At 38.4% G+C, this 18,989-nt stretch overlaps 1 long non-coding RNA gene across 1 annotated transcript; it reads right to left on the reverse strand.

Annotated features, from left to right (window-relative positions):
• Positions 1-7,830: 7,830 nt before the first annotated feature.
• LOC115434410 (uncharacterized) lies at positions 7,831-9,255 on the reverse strand. The gene is made up of 4 exons (XR_003937520.1): positions 9,238-9,255; positions 8,936-8,964; positions 8,316-8,344; positions 7,831-8,138 (listed from the first exon to the last, which is right to left on the reverse strand). It is a non-coding gene; the product is annotated as an uncharacterized LOC115434410 (long non-coding RNA).
• Between the last annotated feature and the right edge of the window lie 9,734 nt (positions 9,256-18,989).

The raw sequence follows: 18,989 nt of genomic DNA on the forward strand, positions 1-18,989 counted from the left end.
GAACTAAAGGGGTTAAAGGTTACAGTCAGTATTTAGTCTGACCTCTGACCCCAAGACAAGAAACAACTAAAACCACTAGAAACATCTGACATGTGTTAAATGAACCTGGAATTAAAAAAAATAAATAAACCTTCAGAACCGGTCTAGTTCAGTTTATGAGTGAATAGAACAGAATAGAATAGAATAGAATAGAGCTGAATAGAATAGAATAGAATAGAATAGAATAGAATAGAATAGAACTGAATAGAATAGAACAGAATAGAAAAGCCTTTATTGTCATTGTGCTACTCCAGTCAGTTCAACAATATGAATAAAACACCAGTAACTACAGAAAACTAATCAAGAAAATAGAAAAATAGAAAATAGACACAATATGAACAGATGTTGTACAAATGAAAATAGTTTGTATCGCTATGAAAAATATGTATGAAGTCCAGTCTGTATAAAAATAGTGCATTTATATTAATAAATATTGAACTAGAAAAGCCCTCTGAGAGTGCAGACCTTCGCCAAGGCAGATCAGCCCCCCCACCCCCCCCCCATCACCACCAGTATCAACATTTCCTGAAAATTTCATCCAAATCCGTCCATAACTTTTTGAGTTATCTTGCACACAGACAAACAAACAGACAAACCCAGATGAAAACAGAACCTCCGCTGTTCCTTGGTGGAGGTAACAAATATTCCACTGTTACTGCAGAACAGATTATTGTTTATTACTGCTGAATGTAAACAAACACAAACACTATGGATATATAAATATTAAATAGGTGTTTAAATGCAGATGTTCCATTTCAGTTGGACAAACCCCCCCAGACGCCTTTTACCAGCACTAATTAACTAATGAGTCCTAAGAACATATGAGTGGAGAACAGAGCCCACTGGTGTTTTTATGGAAACAATAATCAGACGGAGATTGAACAGGAAGGAAACAAACACCGACAGATCAACACATGAACATAAACGGACGCTGACTGTGACCCGACGGCTGACACCCCCACCACCACCACCCCACCCCCCGTCTGTACGGTCCTTTGCAGAAGTGCATCCTTTAACAAGCGCTCCTCTGGTTTGAAGTTGTGTTTCCTGGATGCTGCGCTTGTCGACAACACGACGCTGTGCGACTGCGAAGCCAAAGCCAACGGCTGCAGCAGCGATAATGAGCTGATGTGAGCTCCTTCTGACGCCTCTGTGCCGTTCACTACGTCCATGCATTCCACCAAATCAAACAGCAGCACAGTTTTAGGACCAGGCCCCTCTGATCACTGCATCTGATGTGTACACATGTGCAAACTAACACAACTACTAGACTGTTTCCTGTCGTCGGAGTGTTTATTTTCAGTAAACACCAGCTGATTAGACTAAACACCATGTATGTTCAGACCAGCTGGATCTAAAGTGGATCAGAATCAGTTCAATAATAACACAATAACACAAAAATAATGACAAATACAAACTTTTATCAAAGTGCAAAAAAAAAAAAAAAATGCTGATAAATAATGACAACAACAAATGTTTCGCTTTGTTTTAATGGAAAAAAAACACATCAAATTATGAAAATATTTACATTTACTAACTATCCTTTAACAATAAAATGTGAATAACCTGAACAAATATGAACAAACAGAAATGTCTCAAGAAAATGAAGTGTAATTTTAACAATATTTACATCATTTTTTAAATCAGTATTGATATAAAATAGTCATGGAAATGATATCAGACCTTGAACCTCATGTTTTGTCTTGTTGCGTCTTTTATGTTTTAATTTTCTTGCAGCTTGTTTCATTTTTTGCATGTTTTCATTGTGTCATTTTGTCATCTTGTTTATTTTAGTGCAAAAAATCCATAAAATTACCCCCCCCCCCCAGAAATCACACAATGAATTAATGGATTAATGATGCTATGTCCTTTTTAAAAGTAGAGAAAATTAGATATTCAAAACGGGGAAACTTGAACAAAATCTACAATAAATGGCAACCGTTTATGGATTTTTTTGAGACAATATCACCCCCCCCCCCCCTTTTTTTTTTTTTTTATTGTCTATTTTTTAAAATTTATTTATTTTTTCATTATTATTTATTTATTTTCTTATGTTTCTGTCACCAGTTTAATTATTTTATTCAGACTATGTCTTAGTATTCTTTTCATTGTATTGTTTGTCGGGTTTCATTGTTATTTGTTCCTAAAAAAAATCTGCAAATCTAAAAGTAATGCTGTTTACAAACCTGGTTAATGTTGACATCAGTGTACCATGGTGATGGAATGTACCTTTAATTCTCTTCTATACACATCAATAAAAATATGAAACAAAAAAAAAATAAAATTAGAGCCCCCCCCCCCCCCCCCCATGACCCCCAACCCCCCCCAGTCACCAGACCCTCAGCCCATTGGTGCCCGTTTTCTCCCTTTTTCTTGCTCTTTGTATCATTAACCCACTGGGGGGGGCAGCAGCAGCGGCGTCTGGATGCACTTGGGCCCCTCCCACATAAACACTGACGCCGTGGCCGATGCCTGGAAGATGAACAGCCGCAGTAAATCCACAGCTCGACCTTCGGCGCTCGGAGACGCCAACGGAGACGCCCAACAAATGTGTTTTTCATGGAAGACACGTTAGAGCAGCAGAGGAACAAACCCCACACAGACAATTAACGCTCATCTGCTATTGATCCTTTTGTCTGAAGGAAGCCCATACTAGGGTTAACAATGAACAAAGAACAGCAGGTTTTTAGAAGGGGGGGGGGGGGTCTGCATCGTAAAGCTCTGTAGTTTAACCCATAAAGACCCAGTGTTATTTTAACAGCAGTTCCCCAATGAATTTTTCTTTCAATTGACCCTTTCTTAAGCAATTTATCACCATTTATTATAATATTATCCTCTGTATTTTGTGTTTCTTCAATAAAAATCTGGTATTTTCCCATATTTAATTGACTGATCATGTAGATTTTCATAAAAACTCAGATTAAAGTTAACTGTCATAATATCAGAAACAGAAAAATGAAGAAAATGTGACTTTTTCAACAAAATCAAACATAAACCCAGTGTTTCCACCCACTGTCATTGATCCACTTCCATGGGTTTAATATTTTGTCTTCAATTTCAATCAGTTTGTGGCTTATTCTGTTCTTGTTGCTTATTATTTTGTTGATTTTTTAGCTTACCAGCCGACAGGCCGTAAACTACTGTTGTCATGCGGCATCCGGCGGCATCTGTCGTCGTCGTGTTACAAAAATTTCAATCGTCTTCTTCTCCGAAACTACAATTCCCATTGACTTCAAACTTGGTACACAGCTTCTTTATGATGATGTCAACAAAATTTAGTGAAATTATTTCAACCTGGATCTGATTCTGGATTTGGTGCCACTTTGAAAAATGTCCCATTATAAGAGATAGGAAGTGGATGGATGCAATAACTCAGTAAATATAAATGATATCCAGTGTAAATTTCTACAGTCCAGCCCTGATGAGGAGATGACCAAAACATAATGTCCACATGCTGATCAGGATCTTCTTCTGGATCCGGGAATTTACGGAAAATTTAACATGGGCTCTTATGGTGAAAAAATTTCAATCGTCTTTTTCTCCGAAACTCCAGTTCTGATTGACTTCAAACTTGGTATACAGCTTCTGTATGATGATGTCAACACAAGGGATTGAAATTATTTGGATCCGGATCTGATTCTGGATTTGGTGCGACTTTGAAAAATTTTCCCATTATAACACATAGGAAGTGGATTGATCCAATAAATCAGTATCAATGATATCAAGTTGGAATTTGAATTTTTGACAGATCTGATTGGAATATGACCAAAACATGGGCTATTTCTGTAATATAATAAATACACAGAACTGGGTGATAATAAATGTCATCTGGATACATTTCCCAAAGCTTTTAATTTGGCCGGTAAGCTACAGGGCCATTGGTCCTGTTTTTTTTTTTTTTTTTTTTTTTTCACTTGGTTGTTTTTGTTCTTTTTGTTGCTTTTTAAAATTCGTTTTTTAACTTAATTTTGGTGGATTTTTTGCTTATTTTTTCATTTTATTTGGGATTTTATGAAGTTTTTATTTATTTCTGTTCATTTTATTTATTTATTGTATGTAAACCCAGTGTGTCCATCCACTGTCAGTGATCCAACTCCATGGGTTTTACTGGTGAATCAATGTTGGAGAAGACGGTGGTCTTTCCACGGTAACTACAGAGCCTCTGAACATCCAAATATGGTCATATCTGATGACCATGAAAAGATGAAGAACTGTATTTTACTCCAATTATTGACATGGATTGATAGAATTAATAGATCAACAGGAATTAAACAGGTTTAATTATCAGTGGGACATTTTCACTAAATCTTTTAAAGTCAGGTCCTCATACGTTTGTCTTTTCAAATACTTAATTTATTCCCTAAATAAAGTTCATCTGATACTAATTCTTGGTCCTGGAGGCTGAAACTACAGTTAAAATGATGTCTTTCTTTTCCATGAATCTGTGAGTGTTGTGTGTTTTCAAAGGTGGATCTGAAAGTGCAGGTTGTTTAAGGCAAAAAGCCCACTTCAGTGTATGACAGTCAATGTTTTAATGTGGAATTCAAACGCTGAACGGCTGTGAAGTTATTTTACTGAAAACATACAATACATTCACAGGTTTTCAAGGACATGAACGTCAGCTTCAGCCTTCAGCACCGTTTATGGCAGGGCTCTCCAACTCATGTTCTTTCAAGTTCCACATTCAGCCAGATTTGATCTCCAGTGGGTTGGACAAGTAAAATAATAACAGAATAACCTAGAAATAATGACAACTCCAAATTTTTGTCTTTGTTTTGGTGCAAAAAAAATCCATTAAATTATGAAAATACTTATTTTTATAAAGTATCCAAACAAAAAAGATGTGAATAACCTGAAACAACTGAAATCCCTGAAGAAAAATCAGTGCAATTTTAACAACATTCTGCCTCCACTTGTCATTTGTCCATGTGCATTCTGGATCAGATCTACAAAGACACTAAACACTGAGGAACAGGCAGAAAATAGATCAAATTGTGCTGAATTTTCTTTAGACATTTCAGGTTGTTCATATTTGTTCAGGTTATTCACATTTTATTGTTACAGGATAGTTTGTAAATGTAAGTATTTTCATAATTTAATGTTACTTTTTGCACTAAAACAAAGACAAAAATTTGAAATTGTCATTATTTATGGACATAATGTAATATTATTTTCACATCAAACCAAGAAGAAAATCTGCAGTCATTCTTTTTAGTCGGTTCTTCTGCTGTTATTATTTGACTGTAGATCATATTGGTCTGTATGTGGAACCTGAACTAAAATGACCGGAAGGGCCGAATTGGAACCTTTGGTGGTCCGCATGTATGAGACCCCTGGTCTATGTGGTCCTCAGTCCAAACATGTGCTCCTTATCTGGAACTCCAGTCCACTCCGTCTCCAGGTTACAGTGGCTGTGATCCCACCTCCACGCTTCCACCCTGGGCTCGTGCACACTTCAGCGCTGCTGTGCACTAATCAGGTCACTCTGCTGGACTTCCACCGACCCAGCGGGGGGGGGTCCAGGTGTGGAGATGAGAGCGTGTGCCCCCCCCCTGCGCCGTGAAGCCCTGGATGTAAAGCTGAATTATGGATAGCTCTGTTAATATTTAAACTGGAGGGAACTTTCCAGGGATCTCACACATGAATTTCAGCAGTTCTGCAAGATTTCAATCACGTTGTTGAGTTATAAATGATTCAGAGGGGTTCACATGGTTCCTCTGTTACTTATGGGATGGATTTAGACTGTGTTTGACAAAAGGTCTCTGAAGGACAAACTGATGAACAAACCCACTGTGATCAGAGTAAACTGTAGGTCCAGCTTGGGTCATCCATCTGTCCTCTGGACAAACAAGTGGACCTGTCTAATGACTGGTGGTCCACAGTAAACACTGGACCGGGGTGGAGCACCTGAGGCTGCAGGGCCACATCTGGATCTGGGGCCGTTGTCAAGGTCAAAGGTCATGGACCCAAATCAAAGTCCATATCTGACTTCTATCAGTGATCAATAGGAACTAGACTGATACCTGTAAACATGTACATGTTTTAAACCATCAACAGATGGACCAGTAGAAGGAAAGGAACAGGTAGAAGATTTAAAACATTCACCAAAAATGAAACAATGAACATTTCTCAAAAGTGTGACTAAACTTTGAACACATTCTCCCAACGACGATACATATAAAATATGAAATGAATCTGACCAATAGTTTCAGAGAAGAACATGTTTGAAGAAATTACTATTGAAGACGATGTTTCGTGACCAAAAAGTTTCAAACTGATACAAACAGGAAACGACTAAATAATGAATTAAAACCCCTCAGATCAGGTTTGTTTAAACATTTAAACATTTTATATTCACGTTGGTTTCAAGTCATTTGATCTTTAGTTTAATCCTTTTTCTCTCAAATAAATATCAAATGCATATAAAATTGACCCATATTAAACCATCTGGAACTAAATATCTGCTTTAAATGTCAGATTATTAAAAGCCTGATACGCTGTTTTATTGAGTTTCCACCTTTTCAGCTGAAGTTTATTATTATTACCAAGTTTTTAAGATTCCAACTACAGTAGTTTCACCATTATTCACTTACTATTAAAACCAGAAATATGTTCCAATAAAGAACGTATGAAAGTACTGAATATTTGGGATAAAATAGAATCCAAATGGGTCAGTGATGAATGGAAAAAGTACACATTCAGAACCTTTTAAAAGCAGCTTTAATAAAAGTACATCCTGTATTTACTTTGGTTTGTGTCAAGTCAGATGACATTTGCACCTTTTTAACCTAACGTATGACAGAATTAAACTGCAATAATGAGACCGCCAAAGAATCAAACACCTGGAACTAAACCTCTGCTTCTACTGTCACATCCAAAAACAATGGAACTTCCATTTTTATTAATCTGGTTTTTTTTTTATTAGTGCAGATTTTTGCTGTTATTTCTGAAATATTCATCCAAAATGGAATTCATCCTCAAAAAATATGAATAAATGAAAAAAACTAACAATTATAAAAAGAAGAAGCAGGTTTGTTCAAATGTACACTGTGTAGTTGAATTGGTTTAATATTGATTTTAATGACATTTGCACATTTTTTTAAACTGAAAGTAAGTTTGAAAGGATCTGAAAATGTCAAATAGTGTAACTATAAAATCATGAGTCATATCACACATCCTCTGAAGGGTTTGGGTGGATTTACAGTTAAAAGATTCTACATTAATCAGTGATTTATGCAGATTTTTGTTCTCAGTGGTACAATTTTTAGAGTTTGACCACACTGACAAATTCACAAATAGTCAATATTATAATACAAATAGTAATATTATATAATAGTAAATATTCTGTTGAAATTGATGACAAATGTAGACCCAGTCCTGATAATTCAACCCTCCTTCAGTCTAAACACAGACTCATAAATGTTGCGTCTCATCCATGTGTCATGTGACACCTGTGTGAAACAGCGTCTTCGTCCCAGTGGTTCTACCTCCTGTTTACCTGCTTCCCTCTGAAACGGTTCCATTAAATGTCTCCTGGCAGGTGGGGGATCGTTACTTCGGTTGGCTTCACTTTACGACACCTGTCACTCACTTTGACGGGTCATCCACCTTCAAACAGCACAGAGCCCGAGGAGACAGGAAATGAATAAAAAAAAAAGAAAAAAAAAACCAAGTCACACAGGCGTTCGCCGAACACACGGAGACGGAAGGAAACTGGGTGGACAAGCACGTCTAACCTGTGTCCACTACTGTCCACTACCATCCACTAATGTCTGCCAGTGCCTACTACCGTCCACTACCGTCCACTACTGTCTACTAATGTCCACTACTGTCCACCACTGTCTACTACTGTACACTAATATCCACTGCTGTCCACTGTCCACTACTGTCTACCAGTGTCCACTACTGTCCATTACTGTCCACTACTCTCCACTATAATCCACTGCTGTCCACTACTGCCTACTATTGTCTACTACTGTCCACTACTGTCGACTACCATCCACTACTGTCCACCACCATCCACTGCTGTCCACTACTGTCCACTGCTGTCTACTGCTATCCACTACCGTCCACTACTGTCCACTACTGTCCAGCACTGTCTACTACTATCCAGTACTGTCCATTACCGTCCACTACTGTCTATTACTGTCCATTACCATCCACCACTATTGACTACTGTCCACTACTGTCCGCTAGTGTCTACTACTGTCCACTATTACCTACTATTGTCTACTACTATCCACTACTGCCCACTACCATCCACTACCGTCCACTACTGTCCACTAATGTCCACTACTGTCCACTACTGTCCACTACCGTCCTCTATCATCCACTACTGTCTACTGCTGTCCACTACTATCCACTACCGTCCACTACTGTCTACTACTGTTCAGCACTGTTCACCACTGTCTACTACCGTCCACTACTGTCCATTACCATCCACCATTGTCCACTACTATCCATTACCATCCACTACTGTCTGCTACTGTCCACTACTGTCCATTTCCGTCCACCACTGTTGACTACTGTCCACTACTGTCCATAATTGTCCACCACTGTCTACTTCTTTCCGCTGCTGTCCACTACCGTCCACTGCTGTGCACTGTCATCCACCACTGTCCACTACCATCTACTAATGTCCACTGCTGTCCACTACCGTCCACTGCTGTGCACAATCATCCACTACTGTCTACTGCTGTCCACTACCGCGCACTACTGTCTAGCACTGTCCACTACTGTCCACCACTGTTTACTACTGTCCACTACTGTCCATTACCATCCACTACTGTCCATTAACGTCCACCACTGTCGACTACTGTCCACTACTATCTACTACTGTCCATTACTGTCGATTACTGTCTACTGCTGTCCACTATCATCCACTACTGTCCATTACTGTCCACTATCATCCACTACTGTCCACTACTGTCTAGCACTGTCCACCACTGTCCATTAGCATCCACTACTGTCCATTACTGTCCATTAATGTCCACCACTGTCGACTCGACTACTGTCCACTACTGTCTACTACTGTCCACTACTGTTCATTACAGTCCACTGTCTACTACTGTCCACTACTGTCCATTACCATCCATCAATGTCTACTACTGTCCACTATTGTCCATTACCGTCCACCACTGTCCACTACTGCCCATTACCATCCACCACTGTCTACTACCATCCACAACTGTCTACTACTGTCCACTACTGTCCATTACCATCCATCAATGTCTACTACTGTCCACTATTGTCCATTACCGTCCACCACTGTCCACTACTGCCCATTACCGTCCACCACTGTCCACTACTGCCCATTACCATCCACCACTGTCTACTACCATCCACAACTGTCTACTACTGTCCACTACTGTCTACCACTGCCCATTACTGTCCACTACGATCCGCTACCGTCCCCATGTCCTCCCTGCTCTCCAGTGTCTAATCCCATCCTTGGACAGTGGTGTTTCAGTCCAAACCCTGTGTCTTTGGTGTCTGTCCATGAAGGTGAGCTGACTCAGTGGATCTTTAAGGGCTTTTCTTCTCCCAGTACTCACTCCTGTTTAGGACTCAGTGGATCTTTAAGGGCTTTTCTTCTCCCAGTACAGACTCCTGTTTAGGACTCAGTGGATCTCTCAGGGCTTTTCTTCTCCCAGTACTCACTCCTGTTTAGGACTCAGTGGATCTCTCAGGGCTTTTCCTCTCCCAGTACTCACTCCTGTTTGGGACTCAGTGGATCTTTAAAGGCTTTTCTTCTCCCAGTACTCACTCCTGTTTGGGACTCAGTGGATCTTTAAGGGCTTTTCTTCTCCCAGTACTCACTCCTGTTTGGGACTAAGTGGAACTTTAAAGGCTTTTCTTCTCCCAGTACACACTCCTGTTTAGGACTCAGTGGATCTTTAAAGGCTTTTCTTCTCCCAGTACTCACTCCTGTTTAGGACTCAGTGGATCTTTAAGGGCTTTTCTTCTCCCAGTACTCACTCCTGTTTAGGACTCAGTGGATCTTTAAAGGCTTTTCTTCTCCCAGTACTCACTCCTGTTTGGGACTCAGTGGATCTTTAAAGGCTTTTCTTCTCCCAGTACTCACTCCTGTTTGGGACTCAGTGGATCTTTAAGGGCTTTTCTTCTCCCAGTACTCACTCCTGTTTGGGACTCAGTGGATCTTTAAGGGCTTTTCTTCTCCCAGTACTCACTCCTGTTTAGGACTCAGTGGATCTTTAAGGGCTTTTCTTCTCCCAGTACTCACTCCTGTTTGGGACTCAGTGGATCTTTAAGGGCTTTTCTTCTCCCAGTACACACTCCTGTTTAGGACTCAGTGGATCTTTCAGGGCTTTTCTTCTCCCAGTACTCACTCCTGTTTGGGACTCAGTGGATCTTTAAGGGCTTTTCTTCTCCCAGTACTCACTCCTGTTTGGGACTCAGTGGATCTTTCAGGGCTTTTCTTCTCTCAGTACACACTCCTGTTTAGGACTCAGTGGATCTTTCAGGGCTTTTCTTCTCTCAGTACACACTCCTGTTTGTGATTATTCTGCTGTTGTGTTGGTAAAGGTCACTGGAGCCACTGTGGGCTTTTTCATTCTAATGCAGGAGAGTCAGAGTCATTTTACACAACCACACCAATAACAACAACAGAAGAACCTATAATAATGTCAACTCCAAACTTATCTCTATGTAGTAGAGTGAAAAAAAGTAAAATTAGATTATGAAAATGTTTACACAAACTATCCTTTAAGAAAATGTGAACAACCATAAAAAAACTGAAATTTATGAATAAAAACAAGTCTCAGTTCATCATTTACACATGTTCATTATAACGTACAGATACAGCAGATCTACAAATACACAATATTTAATAACCGACTGAATACTGGAACTATTTTAGAGTTTAAAACTGCTGGTTTTGGCCTGTGGGCCTTATGTTTGACCCCCCTGATGTAGAGGCTCCATAATAAATGTATTTAGACCATAACATCATCACAGCTGATTCATCTGAATCTACGACTGAGCAAATAAATGGATCTAATTTACTTCAGAAAGAGCACAGTCATTTATTTTGAGGTCTGAAATATCGATATTCAGTGTCTTTATGAGAAAATACACATGGCTATAGGTTTGGACTGGGATACAAGTAAAAGAGGTGGGTTTGGTGGAAATTGTGACTTAATTCCTGTTGATCCACTAATCCTATCAATCCACGTCAATAATTGGTGTAAAATACAATCCTTCATCTTTTCATGGTCATCAGATATGACCATATTTGGACGTTCAGAGGCTCCGTAGTTACCGTGGAAACACCATCATCTTCTCCAACATTGATTCACCAGTAAAATCCATGGAGTTGGATCAATGACAGTGGATGAACACACTGGGTTTATGTTCAGTTATTGACAGACTGGACTGAAAAAGACACTGTTTATTCACTTTGATCTGTTTCTGATATTAGCAATACATTTTATTTATAGGCGCATTTCTTGGCACTCAAGGACACCGTACAGTTAACAAGGAGAAACGTTCCTAAAGAGATGGGTTTGGATTTGAAGATATGGGATATGATGCTCTTCAACTTTAATCTGAACTTTAATGAACATCTACATGATCAGTGAATGGAATATAGAAAAATATCTGATTTACACTGAAAAAAAAAAAAAAAACACAAAATGTAGAGGATAATATTATAATAAAAGGTGATAAATGAATTAAGGAAAGTCAGATATAGAGAAAAACTATTTTGGATCAGCCACTGAAGTAGCGCTGGGTCTGTTAGGGTTAATGAGTTTGTACTTTTTGAGGTTACAACACCAACAGTAGTGTTACCATCCTTCAGTTACTATTAAAACCATAAATATGTTCAAATAAAGAACACATGACAGTTTTAAACTCACGGAGGACGTTCATGTCAAGAAATAATCCACCTAAAAACTTCAATTATGTTCAAACCAGCCGTAAACCTCCTCCAGCTCCGGACCCTGTCAACAGCTTGTGTATTGTACTGTTTGGTCGGAGTCCTTTCAGCAGAGTTGTCAGACTGTGGATGAACGGAGGCTGTTCTGGAATGTGAGCTGGTATGGAATGACTCAGTGGTTCCAGACGCTAATTGATGATTCATTATGATTCATTATGATTCATTATGATTCATTATGATTCGTTGCTGGTTGGAAACAATTTTCAGCTGCGAGTCCAAACATACAATGGATGCTCACAGATGAGATGTGTTGTTTTTTCCAAATTTTAACACTTATTTGGATGAAAAAAACTGGCAAAAAAAAACTGATCTGCACAAACACATAAAATACATAATGAGATGCTTTTGAATTTAATGAGCTCATTGCACTAATTTCCTTCATTTCAACAGAGAATAGATGTCGATGCTGTGCAGTCATGTACATGTACAATCATCACGTCTGTACTTCTGTCCGTCCTCTGGGAGTTTACAGATGCGAACACAAAAGAAGAAACTGTTGCAGTACCAACAGGAACCACGGGGGGCAGTGTTAGGATTTGAGCAGAATAATTTCCAGAAATAGTGGAACGTTTTAAAGAGTGACTGTAGTCTCTTTTCCATGGTCCATCTGAGCTAAACTGTCCCCATATTTATATAAATGTGTTCCAAACACAAGTGTGTAATGTTGGTTTGTCCATTCAATCCCAAATGTGCTGATGAGTTTCTTTCTTCTGGTAGATGTCAGTGTCAGTCCTTCCATAAACAGGAACACAAATCTGGGTTGTTTTGAATCTAGAATGCTGGTTCCTCCTCTATCTCCTCCTAAATTCTAAACTGATGTGGTTTCCTGGTGTGTCCACACATACACACACATGTTTGGGTTCAACTCGTCTTCTCTTGTTCTAACATCCATCCACATCTGTTTGTTTTGGTCATGTGACTCTAGTGGGACTCAAAGGTCTTTCCATTACAGTTTTGGGTCATAGACCAATTTAACTACGAAAAAACACCTGGAACAAAAACACCAACTTTAATTAAAAAACAAGAGTTTGGGTGATATTGTCGTTTTTCCATTAGACAAATTTTTATGAACAAGTTAAATTCACACAGTTTGAGGATCAATGGAAAAGAGACTAATGATGCATAGACTCACGTTTAGTCAACATGGGATTAACTGTAAGTTTTTTCTGATATTAAATAAATCTGTGTAATTTTGTCCAATAGTATTCATCCTTAGGTGTTACTTGATGTTTCTATATTTGTTTTTCCTTCAGGGGTGTCCTGATATAGAAAGATTTACTACACATTCCTGGGATGGTCAGCATTTAGGACTTCCTGTCTTCCTGTCTCTTGTTCTAACATCCATCAACGTCCAGTTTGTTTTGGTCATGGGACTCTAGTTGGACTCAAAGGTCTTTCCATTACAGTTTTGTTGTCATATACCAATTTAACTACGAAAAAACACCTCTTGATAAAAAAAAAAACTTTTCATCAAAAAACAAGTTTTGGTGAAAGTGTCATTTTTACATTTGGCAAAATTTTATGCACAAGTTCCAGTCACACAATTTGAGGGTCAATGGAAAAGAGACTCATGTGACAAAGTGAAAAACTACCAACATATTTATACCAACTACCCTTCTTAATTCCAACATCAGTAAAACCTCCTCTGTCATCTCTATGTTTGTTATTATTGACTTTCTTCTTCTTCTTTTCTCTAAAAACGTTACTGTTCTTCGTGGTATTTGTCCAGTTTGTTAATTCAGAGCAGCGCCCTCTGGTGGTCTGATTGACAAACCCTCCTTCCAACGCAATGAACGCACCTGAGTTTGAAACAGACCAATCTATTTACGTTCCTAAAGTGAACATGAAGTGGCCTTCGGTCAGAATCCCACCTGGATGAGACCATACCTTGGTCTTGGTCGATGTGGAGAGTCGTTTGAGGGCGTGTCCAGATGATGTCATCCGTCTCCTAGCTCATGTGTTTGTAGATCCCTGGTGTTAAACGGCCTGCAGACGCTCTGATCCACGGTTCTGCTGAATGTTATTATTGTCTGAAGGAGGATGAAGACCAGAAGTGTCCTGAAAGCAACAAGAAGAAGGACAAGATGGAACCTGCAGGTAAATACAGCCCACACAGGCAGAGATAATGACTGAGAGGATCATTAACTGTAGGAATGACTTCAGTAATTACAGTCTGTGGTTCTACGATCTGTTTTCAGACAGAACACAACCAGGAAAGGAAGCTTTAAATAGGAATGCACTGATCGCACTGTTTTTCCCGGAATTAAGCAAAAAAAAAAAAAAAAAAAACAAATCTTGAATTAAGCAAAAAAAGAAAAAATCTTGAATTAAGCAAAAAAATCTTGAATTAAGCAAAAAAAAAAAAAAAAAATCTAGAATTAAGTAAAAAGAAATCTTGAATTAAGCAAAAAAAAAAAAAAAATCTTGAATTAAGCAAAAAAAAAATCTAGAATCTAGCAAAAAAAAAAATCTTGAATGAAGCAAAAAAAATCTTGAATGAAGCAAAAAAAAAAAATCTTGAATTAAGCAAAAAAAAAAAAAAAAAAAAGAAATCTTGAATTAAGCAAAAAAAATCCTGAATTAAGCAAAAATAATCCCGAATTGAGCAAAACAAAAAACAAAAAAAAACTTGAATTAAGCAAAAAAAAAAAATTGAATTAAGCAAAAAAAAAATCTTGAATTAAGCAAACAAAATCTTGAATTTGGCAAAAAAAAAATTCTTGAATTAAGCAAACAAACAAACAAAAATCTTGAATTAAGCAAAAAAAAAAATTTAAAAAAAAATCTTGAATTAAGCAAAAATAAAAAATAAAAAATAAAAAATCTTGAATTAAGCAAAAAAAATCTGACTGAAAAGTTCCTCTGTAGGTGATTCTGTCTGTTTTATTAACTCCATATCTGTTTTACCTTTTTGCTGTGTGTTTGTCCCTTGGCTGTTTATTGTAAAGCGTCTTTGAGTACTTAGAAAAGCACTATATAAAACCGATGGCTGTTCAGTGTCTGTTGTTTTTTGTAAAAATGAATATATATTTTTAAAAAAAGGATTTCAGAGGTTGACTGTTTCATTGTAGAAACAGGAAAAGTGTTTGTAAATTCATAGTTTTTGTCAGATGCATTGAAGGTGTTGTAGACCATTCACATACGTTTAGGAAACGTTCAAATATGAATGTGTTTGGAGATGATCAGTAATGGACTGGATCATATATATATGAATATTCACTTCCACTCAGTCCTCATGTTCTATATCTGTGTCATTTTCAGGACAACTGACATTCTAAAAAGGATGAATATTTGGTTAAAATATTGTTAATAGCTGCAAACAAAAAACTATAACAAGGAACTGAGCGAAGGAAACCATTCCATTAACGGACCAGTGGATGAACATGATGAAGAAAGATTTAAAATAGGAAAACAAACACAGACTGAGACTGGAAGAGACACAAGTGAAGACAAAAGGGACAAAATGGACAATATTTATACAACATCAGCAGACGGACTGTGGTGACCCAGGTGCATTATTCTCATTTATATATTTTTTTGCTTTGTTCTAATTGGTATTCATAAACCTTAATATTAAACAGTTGTTGTCAGTGTTTGTGTTTCAGTCTTTAAAGCAGCAGAATCAGTGTTTTAGCTTCTGTCAAACCTCTGAGCGGTTCCTTTAAGGAAAACCAATTACATGTGTTAACACACTGAATGAATCTGCATTTAATAACCCTGGTGTCATTTAAAAACATCAGCAAATATTGTGCTGACACATATGCATGTCAGTGGGCATTTCCATCACTGCGTCTGTGGGAATTCAGAGGATTTTCACTGAAATCTAATGAAGACTTTAGAGATTTAAGTCCATTATAGAAAGAGTAAAGATCTGATCCATAAAAAGACCAAAAACTAATGACCACATGTTTATGTTTCTTTTAAATCACAGTAAAGAACCAGAGCTGCAGGTCAGCCCAATCCAGGGGGGTCAAACATGAGGCCCGCGGACCGAAACTGGTCCCTCAAAGGTTCCAAACTGGGCCTTAATGCAAAAAAAATACACTAAAGATATGAACAGACAAAGGGGAAAGTGGATTTAGTTCAGGTTCCACATCAGACCAATATGATCTAAGGTATAAAATAATAACAGAACAACCTGGAAAGAATGGCAACAAATGTTCTGATTGGTTTAATGTGAAAAATAAACACACAAAAACATTATGTCCATAAATAAAAACTCCAGATTTTTCTTTGTTTTAGTGCAAAAAAAAACATTAAAATATGAAACTATTTACATATTTACAAACTATTCTTGAACAACAAAACCTTCACACAGACACAGACAGAAGGACATGAGGTCTGAGTTTTAGATTTGATCAGCTTTGTGAATGGGTTCAACATCAGGATGAGGCTGTGAATCCAAACTTCCTCTGACTTTAAACTCCTGTTGGTTCGATTTCCTTCAACCTTTAATGTGTTTTGAACTGTACAAAACAAACAAACAAAAAAGACTATAAAAATATCACAAAATACTGAAAACTGTCGCCAGTACTGGTCCCATACTGTTTGTTTGATCGGTACATTGGATAAAAAAAAACTTCCAGTCCTGCACAAGTTTTAACAACCGGCCTCAGGTTAATCTGATTCAGTCTGTCTTATTAACAGTGAAAGTGTCAATTCTACACATGGATACGAGCAGAGAACGACGGACCGCTGTTACACAAGAAGGAGGAGTACGATTAAATACTGATTAAAGTCTAAAATATATGCATTCATTTAATTCAAACTTCAAATTTCTGCCAAAATTATGAAAAATGAGTGAATGTAGAAACGCAGAGATACACAAATAAATGAAAAACAGAAGCATTTCACTGATGAAAGTCTGTGGTTGAACATTTTACAACTTATTTTAGGTCTTTCTTTCTTTCTTTCTTTCTTTCTTTCTTTCTCTTTCCTCTTTGTCCAGTGTCGTTTCTTAAAAACTTTAACCTGTTTCATCCTGTATTTCTTCTCCACTCATTTATGTCCAAACATCTGCACATGTTCAGGTGATCACACACAGACTCTTCCAACAGAAGCTCCTCCACATGTGGACTTTATGAAGATTAAAGCTTCTAACAGAACTCATTTAAACACCAGTGTTAAACAGTGGGAGTTGGGTCTTTGCTCCTTTAAACTTTAAACACCGGTGTTAAACAGTGGGAGTTGGGTCTTTGCTCCTTTAAACTTTAAACACCGGTGTTAAAACAGTGGGAGTTGGGTCTTTGCTACTTTAAACTTTAAACACCGGTGTTAAAACAGTGGGAGTTGGGTCTTTGCTCCTTTAAACACCGGTGTTAAACAGTGGGAGTTGAGTCTTTGCTCCTTTAAACACCGGTGTTGAACAGTGGGAGTTGAGTCTTGGCTCCTTTAAACTTTAAACACGGGTGTTAAACAGTGGGAGTTGGGTCTTTGCTACTTTAAACTTTAAACACCGGTGTTAAACAGTGAGAGTTGAGTCTTTGCTCCTTTAAACACCGGTGTTAAACAGTGGGAGTTGGGTCTTTACTCCTTTAAACACCGGTGTTAAACAGTGGGAGTTGGGTCTCTGCTCCTTTAAACACCAGTGTTGAACAGTGGGAGTTGGGTCTTCGCTCCTTTAAACACCGGTGTTAAACCGTGGGAGTTGAGTCTTTGCTCCTTTAAACGCCGGTGTTAAACAGTGGGAGTTGGGTCTTTGCTCCTTTAAACTTTAAACACCGGTGTTAAACAGTGAGAGTTGGATCTTTGCTCCTTTAAACACCGGTGTTGAACAGTGGGAGTTGGGTCTTTGCTCCTTTAAACACCGGTGTTGAACAGTGGGAGTTGGGTCTTTGCTCCTTTAAACACCGGTGTTGAACAGTGGGAGTTGGGTCTTTGCTCCTTTAAACACCGGTGTTGAACAGTGGGAGCTGGGTCTTTTCTCCTTTAAACTATAAACACCAGTGTTAAACAGTGGGAGTTGAGTCTTTGCTCCTTTAAACACCGGTGTTAAACAGTGGGAGTTGGGTCTTTGCTCCTTTAAACTTTAAACACCGGTGTTAAACAGTGGGAGTTGGGTCTTTGCTCCTTTAAACTTTAAACACCGGTGTTAAAACAGTGGGAGTTGGGTCTTTGCTACTTTAAACTTTAAACACCGGTGTTAAAACAGTGGGAGTTGGGTCTTTGCTCCTTTAAACACCGGTGTTAAACAGTGGGAGTTGAGTCTTTGCTCCTTTAAACACCGGTGTTGAACAGTGGGAGTTGAGTCTTGGCTCCTTTAAACTTTAAACACGGGTGTTAAACAGTGGGAGTTGGGTCTTTGCTACTTTAAACTTTAAACACCGGTGTTAAACAGTGAGAGTTGAGTCTTTGCTCCTTTAAACACTGGTGTTAAACAGTGGGAGTTGAGTCTTTACTCCTTTAAACACCGGTGTTAAACAGTGGGAGTTGGGTCTCTGCTCCTTTAAACACCAGTGTTGAACAGTGGGAGTTGGGTCTTCGCTCCTTTAAACACCGGTGTTAAACCGTTGGAGTTGAGTCTTTGCTCCTTTAAACACCGGTGTTAAACAGTGGGAGTTGGGTCTTTGCTCCTTTAAACTTTAAACACCGGTGTTAAACAGTGAGAGTTGGATCTTTGCTCCTTTAAACACCGGTGTTGAACAGTGGGAGTTGGGTCTTTGCTCCTTTAAACACCGGTGTTGAACAGTGGGAGTTGGGTCTTTGCTCCTTTAAACACCGGTGTTGAACAGTGGGAGTTGGGTCTTTGCTCCTTTAAACACCGGTGTTGAACAGTGGGAGCTGGGTCTTTTCTCCTTTAAACACCGGTGTTGAACAGTGGGAGTTGGGTCTTTGCTCCTTTAAACACCGGTGTTGAACAGTGGGAGTTGGGTCTTTTCTCCTTTAAACTATAAACACCAGTGTTAAACAGTGGGAGTTGAGTCTTTGCTCCTTTAAACACCGGTGTTAAACAGTGGGAGTTGGGTCTGTGGAGGTCTTTGCTCCGTCTCCT

Source organism: Sphaeramia orbicularis, chromosome 15 (genome assembly GCF_902148855.1).
Source record: "Sphaeramia orbicularis chromosome 15, fSphaOr1.1, whole genome shotgun sequence".
Taxonomy (NCBI): Eukaryota; Metazoa; Chordata; class Actinopteri; order Kurtiformes; family Apogonidae; genus Sphaeramia; species Sphaeramia orbicularis.